Here is a 9,315-nt window from a genome sequence, read left to right on the forward strand (position 1 = left end):
CTGGATTCAATCCTATTTACCCTCTTGAAAAAATGATCCAGTGGTGTCTGGGTCGTAGCTCTTTTTTTCTCACCATAGTTGACACGGTAGCACTGGACTGCATTCTGAATGGCTGCTGCAACCTTCGTGTACCGTTCTACATTCGGTTCCTATGCCTCAAAAACTAACAGTGCCTCCTCAAATAAAGAAAATCCCCTTGCCATTTCCTGCTATGTGAATCTCTTCGGTTCTTCAGTTACTTCTTCCTCTGTCTTCATCCTTCCTCTGGGCACGTTTGCATCTTTGAAAGTTTACAACTTGAAGATTCGTATGTAGGTGACTTACTGTATAACAAAAAATGAACAGACTCACAGATACAGAGAACAAACTAGTGGTTACCAGTGGGGAGAGGAAAGGGGGAGGATCAAGTTAGGGGTAGGAGATTAAGAGGTACAAACTACTATGTATTAAATAAATAAGCTAAAAGGATATATTATGCAACACAGGGAATATAGCCAATATTTTATAACAATAAATGGAATATAACCTTAAAAATTGTGAATTACTATGGTGTACACCTGAAACTTATGTAATATTGTACATCAACTATACCTCAATTTAAAAAAAAAGAGTTAGAAAAAAAAGATAGTGAAGAGGCAAGCCACAGATTGGGATAAAATATTTAAAATAGATATATCTGATAAAGGACTCTTCTCAGAATACATAAAGGACGCCTACAAATCAGTAATAAAAGGACAAGCCAATTAAAGAGCAAAAGACTTGAACAGACACTTCACAGAGGAAAATATATAAAAGGGCAATAAGTAGAAAGTATAGAAAGGTTCTCAACTTCCCTTATCACCAAGGAAATGCAAATTAAAAACCACAAGATACCGCTAAATAACCAAAATTAAAAATTCACACGATGGCTAAAATTGGAAATGACTGACAACACCAAGCGTTAATGAGAATGTGGAGTACCTGCATCACAGGTTCAGATGTAAATGATAACTTTATAATATGCGGGCAAAGTAAAGCACAAATATCCTAGATACAATCAAAACCATAGAAAAGATTGAATTTGGATGTTGCACTTTGTGAGCTATCTGAAACCTACTATGTATCTTCTTTTTATCTGTTTAGATGTTTTGAAAACGTCTCTTGACTTTCTTTTCTCTAGATAAGAAATATTTTCCTTCTTCCAATACCAAGCAAGCAAAAACACATTATGTAAACATTTTCTTTTGAAAGGAACATGCAGTTCATGGAAAATTTATCCATTAGTAAGAGACAAACAATGCACCCTATAGAAACTTAGTATTTGAGAGTGGGTGTTTGTAATAGCTGTCTCAAATTTGTTTTTCCACTTTAGGACCATGAAAGAATATCATTTCTTTGTTTAAGATATGCATAAATGCATTTCCTTGCTGTGTTGTGAATTGTTCACTATAGTTATCAGGCAGATCCTCTCTTCTCGCCACTTAAATAGATTACACAGTGCATGTATTTATTCAGGTGCTTTCTCAGCTCCAGTAGACTGTTAAGTCATAGTCCAGAGGGAAATATACTTTTTATTTTTAGCCCCCAAATACTTCTTTTTCAACCTTAAAAAAATTTTTGCCACAGAAAAAATAAGTTTTTCTCTTCCTTTTCTTCCTTCTTTTTAAAATGTTAGGCTTTGAGGGCAGAAGATAGTGACTATATTGATAACTAATTAATCTGATATTTAAAAAGAGAGAGGATGCAAGTGGTGGAGCAATTACAGTAAGCCCTCAACACCTGTGCTCATGCCTCAGAGCCCGAGGCTCATCTCCTCGTGCCCTTTTAAGTTTCCATAGGAGTTTAACATTGCTGTATTTCGGCACTTACCCCACTGTGCATTAGGAAGCTCTCCTGATCCACCTCCCATCCTCTCAGCCTAACATTTTACTCCAGCAGCCAGCTGGACTCAGGGAACTGACAGCATCCTGTCTCATGGCTTGTCTGCTGCCTCAGCTTGTGCTGGCTAAAAGTATATTTAGCCAGTCTCGCACATAAACTCCCTTGGATGTGAGAGGGAGCTAACACCTCATGGGACAACTCTTTTTTTTTTTTTAATTTTTATTGGCATATAGTTGCTTTACAATATTGTGTTACTTTCTACTGTCCAGCAAAGTGAATCAGCTGTACATATCCATATGTCCCCTCTTTTTTGGATTTCCTTCCCATTTAGGTCACCACAGAGCACTGAATAGAGTTCCCTGTGCTCTACAGTAGGTTCTCATTAGTTATCTATTTTATACATGGTATCAATAGTGTATATATGTCAATCCCAATCTCCCAATTCATCCCACCCCACCCTCCCATTCCCCCTTGGTATCCATACGTTTGTTCTCTACATCTGTGTCTCTATTTCTGCTTTGTAAGTAAGATCATTCAAACCAATTTTTTCAGATTCCTCATATATGCGTTAGTATACAATATTTGTTTTTCCAAGAAGGATGGGAGTAGGTGGATAAATACTCCTCTCTTTCATCCCTCGGGTTGACAATTCGGAGGTCGATTCCACACAGCTCCATAGAAGACACCTAAAAGGATCACACTCCAGTTGCTCACAGCAGTGACCAAATCAAAACACAACTTATACCACCTTTCCCTCATTTCCCGTTTTACTCTTCCTAGTTCTTTACTGCTGTCTGGAATTACTTTACCAAAATCAACCTATATGCAAGCCCTTGTCCCATGTCCGCTTTACGGGGAACCCAGGCTAAGTCAGTTGTTACCTAAAGTGGCCCTCAGAAGTAGCCCGTCAGGATGGGAATCAAGAACTGTATCACTCATGGGGCATTCAGTGATAGGGACCCCATAGGTGGTGTTGATGACCCTGGTGTAACATCAGTTACTAAGACTTTCACCAGTGATAGACTGGCTTGAGGACCAGGTGTAGGTCAAACATCAGTGTGAGAGATAGCACTTGGCATAGAAGCAGTGGAAACAATAGGGACTGTGGAGTTAACTGCTTTTTTTTTTTTTTAAACAATTCGGACATTGAAATAATTTCATTTGCTCTTTCTCCACTAATAAAAAGTAACAATTTGGAGGGGATTCTGAGAAGATGGTGGCGTGGGAAGCACCAGGAATGTGTCTACCCACCTAGACAACAATCGCACCCACAGAACTGTCTGATGTAATTGCTTTGGAACTCTGGAGTCTGTTGAAGGTGGAGTTGACTGCTTTCTGATAAAGGCTTTGGAAGCCTTGAAAAATGAAAATAGCCAACTACAAACTAAAGGCACTTTGTGAGCATCAGAAAGATGTACATCGACATTTGAATTAGCCAAATTTCCAGCAGCTGGAAGGCAGAAAGTGTGGAAAGTTGAGTTCAGGATTTAGTGGTAAGGGTAGCTATACTGCAAAGGAGACTGAATGCTCGGCTTTGACTCCTGTGTTGAAATTAGGGGCCTCATAAGGAAAGAGTGGGACCCTGAGACCTGGAATGAGGACATTTGTATGGATGAACCTGTTCTGGCATATCTTGAGCCCCAGATTTCCCTTCACCCTCTGGGCTGGCAGAAGCAGCTCCTTTACCCTCATCAGAGGCAATCATCCTCAGCTTGCCTAGACATTCCCCCCAAAACCTCACCTGAGGCGGATCCTCAGAAATAGTACTTGCCAAAACATGCCATTTCCTCACCAGACTGAAAATGAGGGTCAGATTGCAGCACAGCTCAAGGGGCAACAGCAGTAATAAGTACTGTGAAGAAGTACATGGGAAGAAGTACTGAGTTCACCGAAAGGTTATAGGACCTGGAACCAGGGAAGCACATGTTGGAGTGGATCTAGTTATTCTGCTAGAGAAGGCGGTATATATGGCTGGAAAGGGGAAAAATTTATTGGCACGGGATGTTAAACTTGGGGCTTAACATCTTGACAAGGCTAGTTCGGGGAAAATACAAGATAAGTCTAGAGCATCTTCTAGTGCCAGAAAGTAAGGAAGCACTAAAAAGGAAAATAAATAACTAAATCAGTGGGCACGACCCATTTTCTGATCACTTCTTGTCCTAATTTTTCTCTATAAGAAAAAAATTTATAAAATTGACTATTATAACCGTTTATTATCACCAACAATTATTTTTCATGTAAGGAATAGTGAAAAGATTATCACTAGAGCTAGGATGACACATGTATGAAGACTATAAGAAACTAGAAGTTATAAATCTATGAAAAGTGAGGAGTCTCTGTACAAATTTTACCTTATAATTTCATGATAAATAGTACTTAAAATATTATTTTCCATACAGTGTGATCCATAGTTAAATTTTATGCCTGATATTTATAAATCTAATATGTAATTTAAAGGAGAAATAGTAGAAAATATTGTCAAATGATATACACTTGACCATTTGTATGAAAATTAGAGTAATATGTAATAACATAATTGGCTATTGAGAGAGCTTTAGTGTTTTTCTGTTAATTTTTTACTTTATACCAGAAAACTCACAGAGAATGCATAGTTTAGTAAAAACTAATTTTCTTCTGACAGCCTATCACCTGAAATATCCATTAAGTAGTATATCTGATTCAATAGTACACTGAAAACCCATGTTTCTAATAATGCCCTAAGGCACTGTAGTGCCTGGAGTACATCTTTTGAAGAGATAGCTTTGCAGACATAGAAAACCAAACTATAAATGGAAGCATTCGAAGCAGTAAAAAATGTGCTAAATACAAATGTATGTTTTTGAATGAGCTTTGAAAAAATAGTCTGAAGAAAAAAGATAATACCACAAGTAGTAAGCTTTGGTATATACCGTAGAAACACCAAGTGTCCTGTATTCCTGCAATAGTCCTGGCTTTTCTCCTAACTGCCTTATTTTGTGCAAATCTTTTCATTAAAATTTCTAATACTTATTATTTTTCAGGAACCATATATTTAATTTTGACAGCAACCTCAAAGAGTCATATATCTTGAGGTCCAAGAGGGAGGGGATATATGTATATGTATAGCTGATTGACTTCGTTGTACAGCAGAAACTAGCACAACATTGTAAAACAACTATACCCCAGTAAAAATAATAATAGTAAAGTTAAGGAAACTGAGAGCTTCAGAGATTAAACATATTCCCCAAGATCATACAGCTAAGGAGCAGTAGATTTGAACCCAGGAAGTTTGGTTCTGGAGACCGGGCACTTGTCAACTTTACTACAGCCTCTATGAGTCTTAACTACTCATCTGTAATATAAAGCTACAGAACTAAGTTCTTTTCCTCCCTGATTCTATAAATAAAATTAACATAGAAGAAAAAAGAGGTTGATAAGCCCTTCACTTTTTTGTGGTACACTTGCAGAGAAGATGGGTATTCAAGTTGCTCCTTTTTAATAATCCACTTATTAAGAGAAACACATTTTTCCCCCCAGGCTCCTCTAGGGTACAATTTATGGCAGCAGTGCAATGTCACACCTGCAAATTGTCATTGCAGCAGGTATACTTTGGTAGTAGACTAGTGGCTAATCTGAATGCAGATCTCTTAGGATTTATCCTGAGTAGGGAATGAGTCACAGTGTAGTGGAATATCAGAGAGGAAGAAAACCCAGGCTGCCTCTATACTAAATGCTTTTACTAACCTGGATTTTGTCAAAGATCAAAAGACAAGCTTCAGAAGATATGAAAACTTTGGCAACCAAACCACACGCTTGAGTAACATGCAATAACTATATAGCCTTTTGTCTTTTTAAATAATTTACTTATTTATTTATTTTTGGCTGCGTTGGTTCTTCGTTGCTTGTGCGGGCTTTCTCTAGTTGTGGCGAGTGGGGGCTACTCTTCGTTGTGGTGTGCAGGCTTCTCATTGCAGTGGCTTCTCTTGTTGAGGAGCACGGGCTCTAAGCGCACAGGCTCTAGGCGCGCAGGCTTCAGTAGCCGTGGCTCGCGGGCTCTAGAGCGCAGGCTCGGTAGTTGTGGCGCACGGGCTTAGTTGCTCCGTGGCATGTGGGATCTTCCTGGACCAGAGCTCGAACCTGTCTGCCCTGCATTGGCAGGCGGATTCTTAACCACTGCACCACCAGGGAAGCCCTATAATACCCTTTTATCTCCATGTATCAGAAACTGAAGAAATTTAGCAGTAATTTATTCTAAATGATCTTATAGTCTACTTGTGCAGAAAACTTAAAAGTTGTGAGTATCTGCTTTCCTGTCCTTAGTATTTTGCTGTTTGCAACAGTGACGATGCATCTGTTTTCCTTTCTGAGAAAATGATCATCTGTCAAAAATAATGCAGTAAATTAATTTATATCAGTGACTTTTCAAATTGCAGGTTGCAAACCCTTAGGGAGTAGACTATGGAATCTATATAGTGGATTGCAACCCATAAATAATTAAATAGAGTTGAAAATAGAAGAATGAATCATATTTATTAAGTACATATATTGTTTCAAGAGTTTCGTCCTTATTTTGGATCTAGTCACAAAAGTTCAAAATCTATCAGTTTAGAGTGTTTACAGAACATAGGCTTTAAACACTCTGGTTGTTCACAATATTTTCCTCTGGGTAACTAGTTAATATCTAAAAGATTCTCAGCGATTAGTGACTGAAGAAGATTTGGAGGGGAATCTCAAACTCAAATGTGTCTCTGATGCAGCTTAAAAACTAAGGAAAGAAGTATGGCCTTCTACTTTATTCCTCAATTTTATTTATAAGTTTAAAAAGATAGATACATAGATACATAGATAGGTACATAGAGAGATAGATAGGTAGGACTTACAGAGTTATAGAGCCTCAAATTTTAAATATAGTCATTGGAGGTGGTCCCTTTCCACAATATGTAGCTCTTTTTCTAATCTATAAATTAAGATGCTTTGGGTTGTAAGTACAAGTAAGCTCAACTCAAGCTACCTTAAACAGTAAAAGGAGATATGGCATACTTCTGGTAGTTTGATGTAGAGGTTGACACTCTCACAGTGTCATCGGGTTTCTAGCTCTATTTATATATGGTTTTCTTGCTCTGCCATCTTTTAGGTCATCTTCATTCAAAGACATCTGTCCTTTTTGTATATGAAATGACTGTGGGTATTACAGGTATCACAGTTACAAACCACAAAATCCAACACGAGAAAATACTCAATGATTTATGGCACTATTCTAGATATTTTCCTCATTTTATGAAAATTACAGAGTTTTTTGCAGTCTGGATTTTGATAATTGTATTCCCATGCTCCCATCTGTCTCCTGTATTGTCTGTGAATTACATCTAGAAGCTTGGTTGCATCCAGGTTCAATTATTGGTAAGAATATTTCATAGATGGTATTATAGTATTCTTCTGTCAGGAGAAGCATAATGCCTGGTTGTCTCCATTTCGTGATGTTAGAAGCCATTGATGGACATTGCCGAAATCCATGAGTGATAACCCAGTTTTGCTTTTACTTCCATATTTTATAGCTTTTGAATTATCTCAATTCAACTATTTGGATACCAAGAAGAGCTGTTTTTACAAGATAAATGCTTGATTCTTTTCTTTGATTTAGCTGTTTTCTGAATACTTGGTCCTCTAGCAGTCTCCAAAGATGACCAATGAGATTTTTTAAAGTATCTTTCTGAACTCATGGATTAAAAATACTTTATGTGTGTTAATTCACTGCAGTTTCCTCATTGAAGTTCGACGTGTTCCATCTTTGGCCAGTGGAGTCTCTTTAAGTTGGTTTCTAAGTCTTTTGACATGACCTTTGTCGTCATTAATAGCTTTTTTGCTTTCTGGTATGACAAGATGTTCCAGGTTCATCTTGGACATTGCTTGCTATAGACATAGAGCTAGCCATTTCTCCAGTAAGTCTTGGTTTCTCTTAGTGGCAAATGATATTTAGAGACCACTATTTGGACACTAGGAGTGCTCATTGCTAATGGGTTGGGTATATTTTTCTAGTCCTTTTAAAAAATACATCATGGTTTCATATGGATACTTGCTACTTGATCTCATACATTTTATATCTATTTCCCTTCTAACACAACCCAAAGTGGTTTTCAGTGATTTCAACATAATTTCTCATTTGTTTTTTCTCGTAAAATATATAACAGACTCTGAATAAATTAACAATACAACAATATGATTACTAGAAAGAGTTTAAAGGGTATTTTTGTTTTTGCTGTTCTTTTTAACCTTAGAGTATATCCCAGCAAGGATATACAGCCAAATTCCCATGTTTAAAGCCACTTTAAAGTGGTTTCTATGTATTATGCCACCAAACTCAATACAATTAAGTTCATTGGTTTCATTCCCCTTTCACTTTGGGGGAATTTTTTTTTTTTTTAAATACTTCTGAGGTTTCAACTTCAAATCTATGAATCAAGATATACTCAGAGAAGTCTGGCCTCTATTCTTGTTCTCTCTAACCCATCACCTCTCCCCCCTTATAGATAACCATTAAAAAATTTATAGTTCACACTTCCATTTTTAATATAAGCAAATATGTATAAATGGTCATATCCTCTCATCTTAGGTATAAATGTTAGCATACTAGAGCTAACAGAAAGGATTCACTGTCAAATAGACTTATAATTAAGGGGTCTTACCCAGATTTACTAATAAATAAAGGGTTCTTATTCCAGATTTACTAATGATTTCAAGGATATAAAATCAAAAGGCTCACGCAAATCAAAGAGAAATTTAGTCCATCCTGTGTGGCTATCTTGGTATTTCCTTTCTGCATTGGATACCTTCTCTGGCCAGTAATAGATGAGGTCTTTAAATGAGATTTGTGTCTGACCTCACATAGCAAAAGATGGGTTGTTTAAATTATGAAGCATCTCCGTTTTGTATTTAGATTGGCAAAGAGCCTATGTGACATTTTTCCCAGAGCCATGCCTTATAAATCCATAGATTCAAGGGATAATCTTGCTAAGAGAATTCCACAGATAAGGGCACTCCTACTAGCAAATTTCTTTAGCCTAAAGATATTTAGACTGTGTTTACAAAAATATTAGTCTGGGACACCTGTGGTTTTTTTCCCCAGAGAATGTTCTCTTGGTAGTCAGAGAGAAACAGATCATGGGCCAGCAGCTTATAAGGAGCAAGAATTTCCTCTACCAAATACCTTAACAATGACCATACTGCTTTATAGGTCTTTTAAATTTCTTTTACAACTCAGTTATTCTTCTTCTTCCTTTATCCACAGTAATTTGAACCTTTTTACAGTGTGTTGATGGAAGCATTTGAGTGTAAGTTACTGAGGCCAAATTCACTGCCTTCTCTGGCCAGTTAGTTTCCATAGGTGTTGTATCTATGGGGAGATTTAATTCAGCTTCCTCAAAATACTTTCTCATCCTGGGGAATCATTGTTTGCATAAATCTTGCTTTTTATTTAAT

This window comes from Balaenoptera acutorostrata, chromosome 5 (assembly GCF_949987535.1).
Source record: "Balaenoptera acutorostrata chromosome 5, mBalAcu1.1, whole genome shotgun sequence".
Classification (NCBI taxonomy): Eukaryota; Metazoa; Chordata; class Mammalia; order Artiodactyla; family Balaenopteridae; genus Balaenoptera; species Balaenoptera acutorostrata.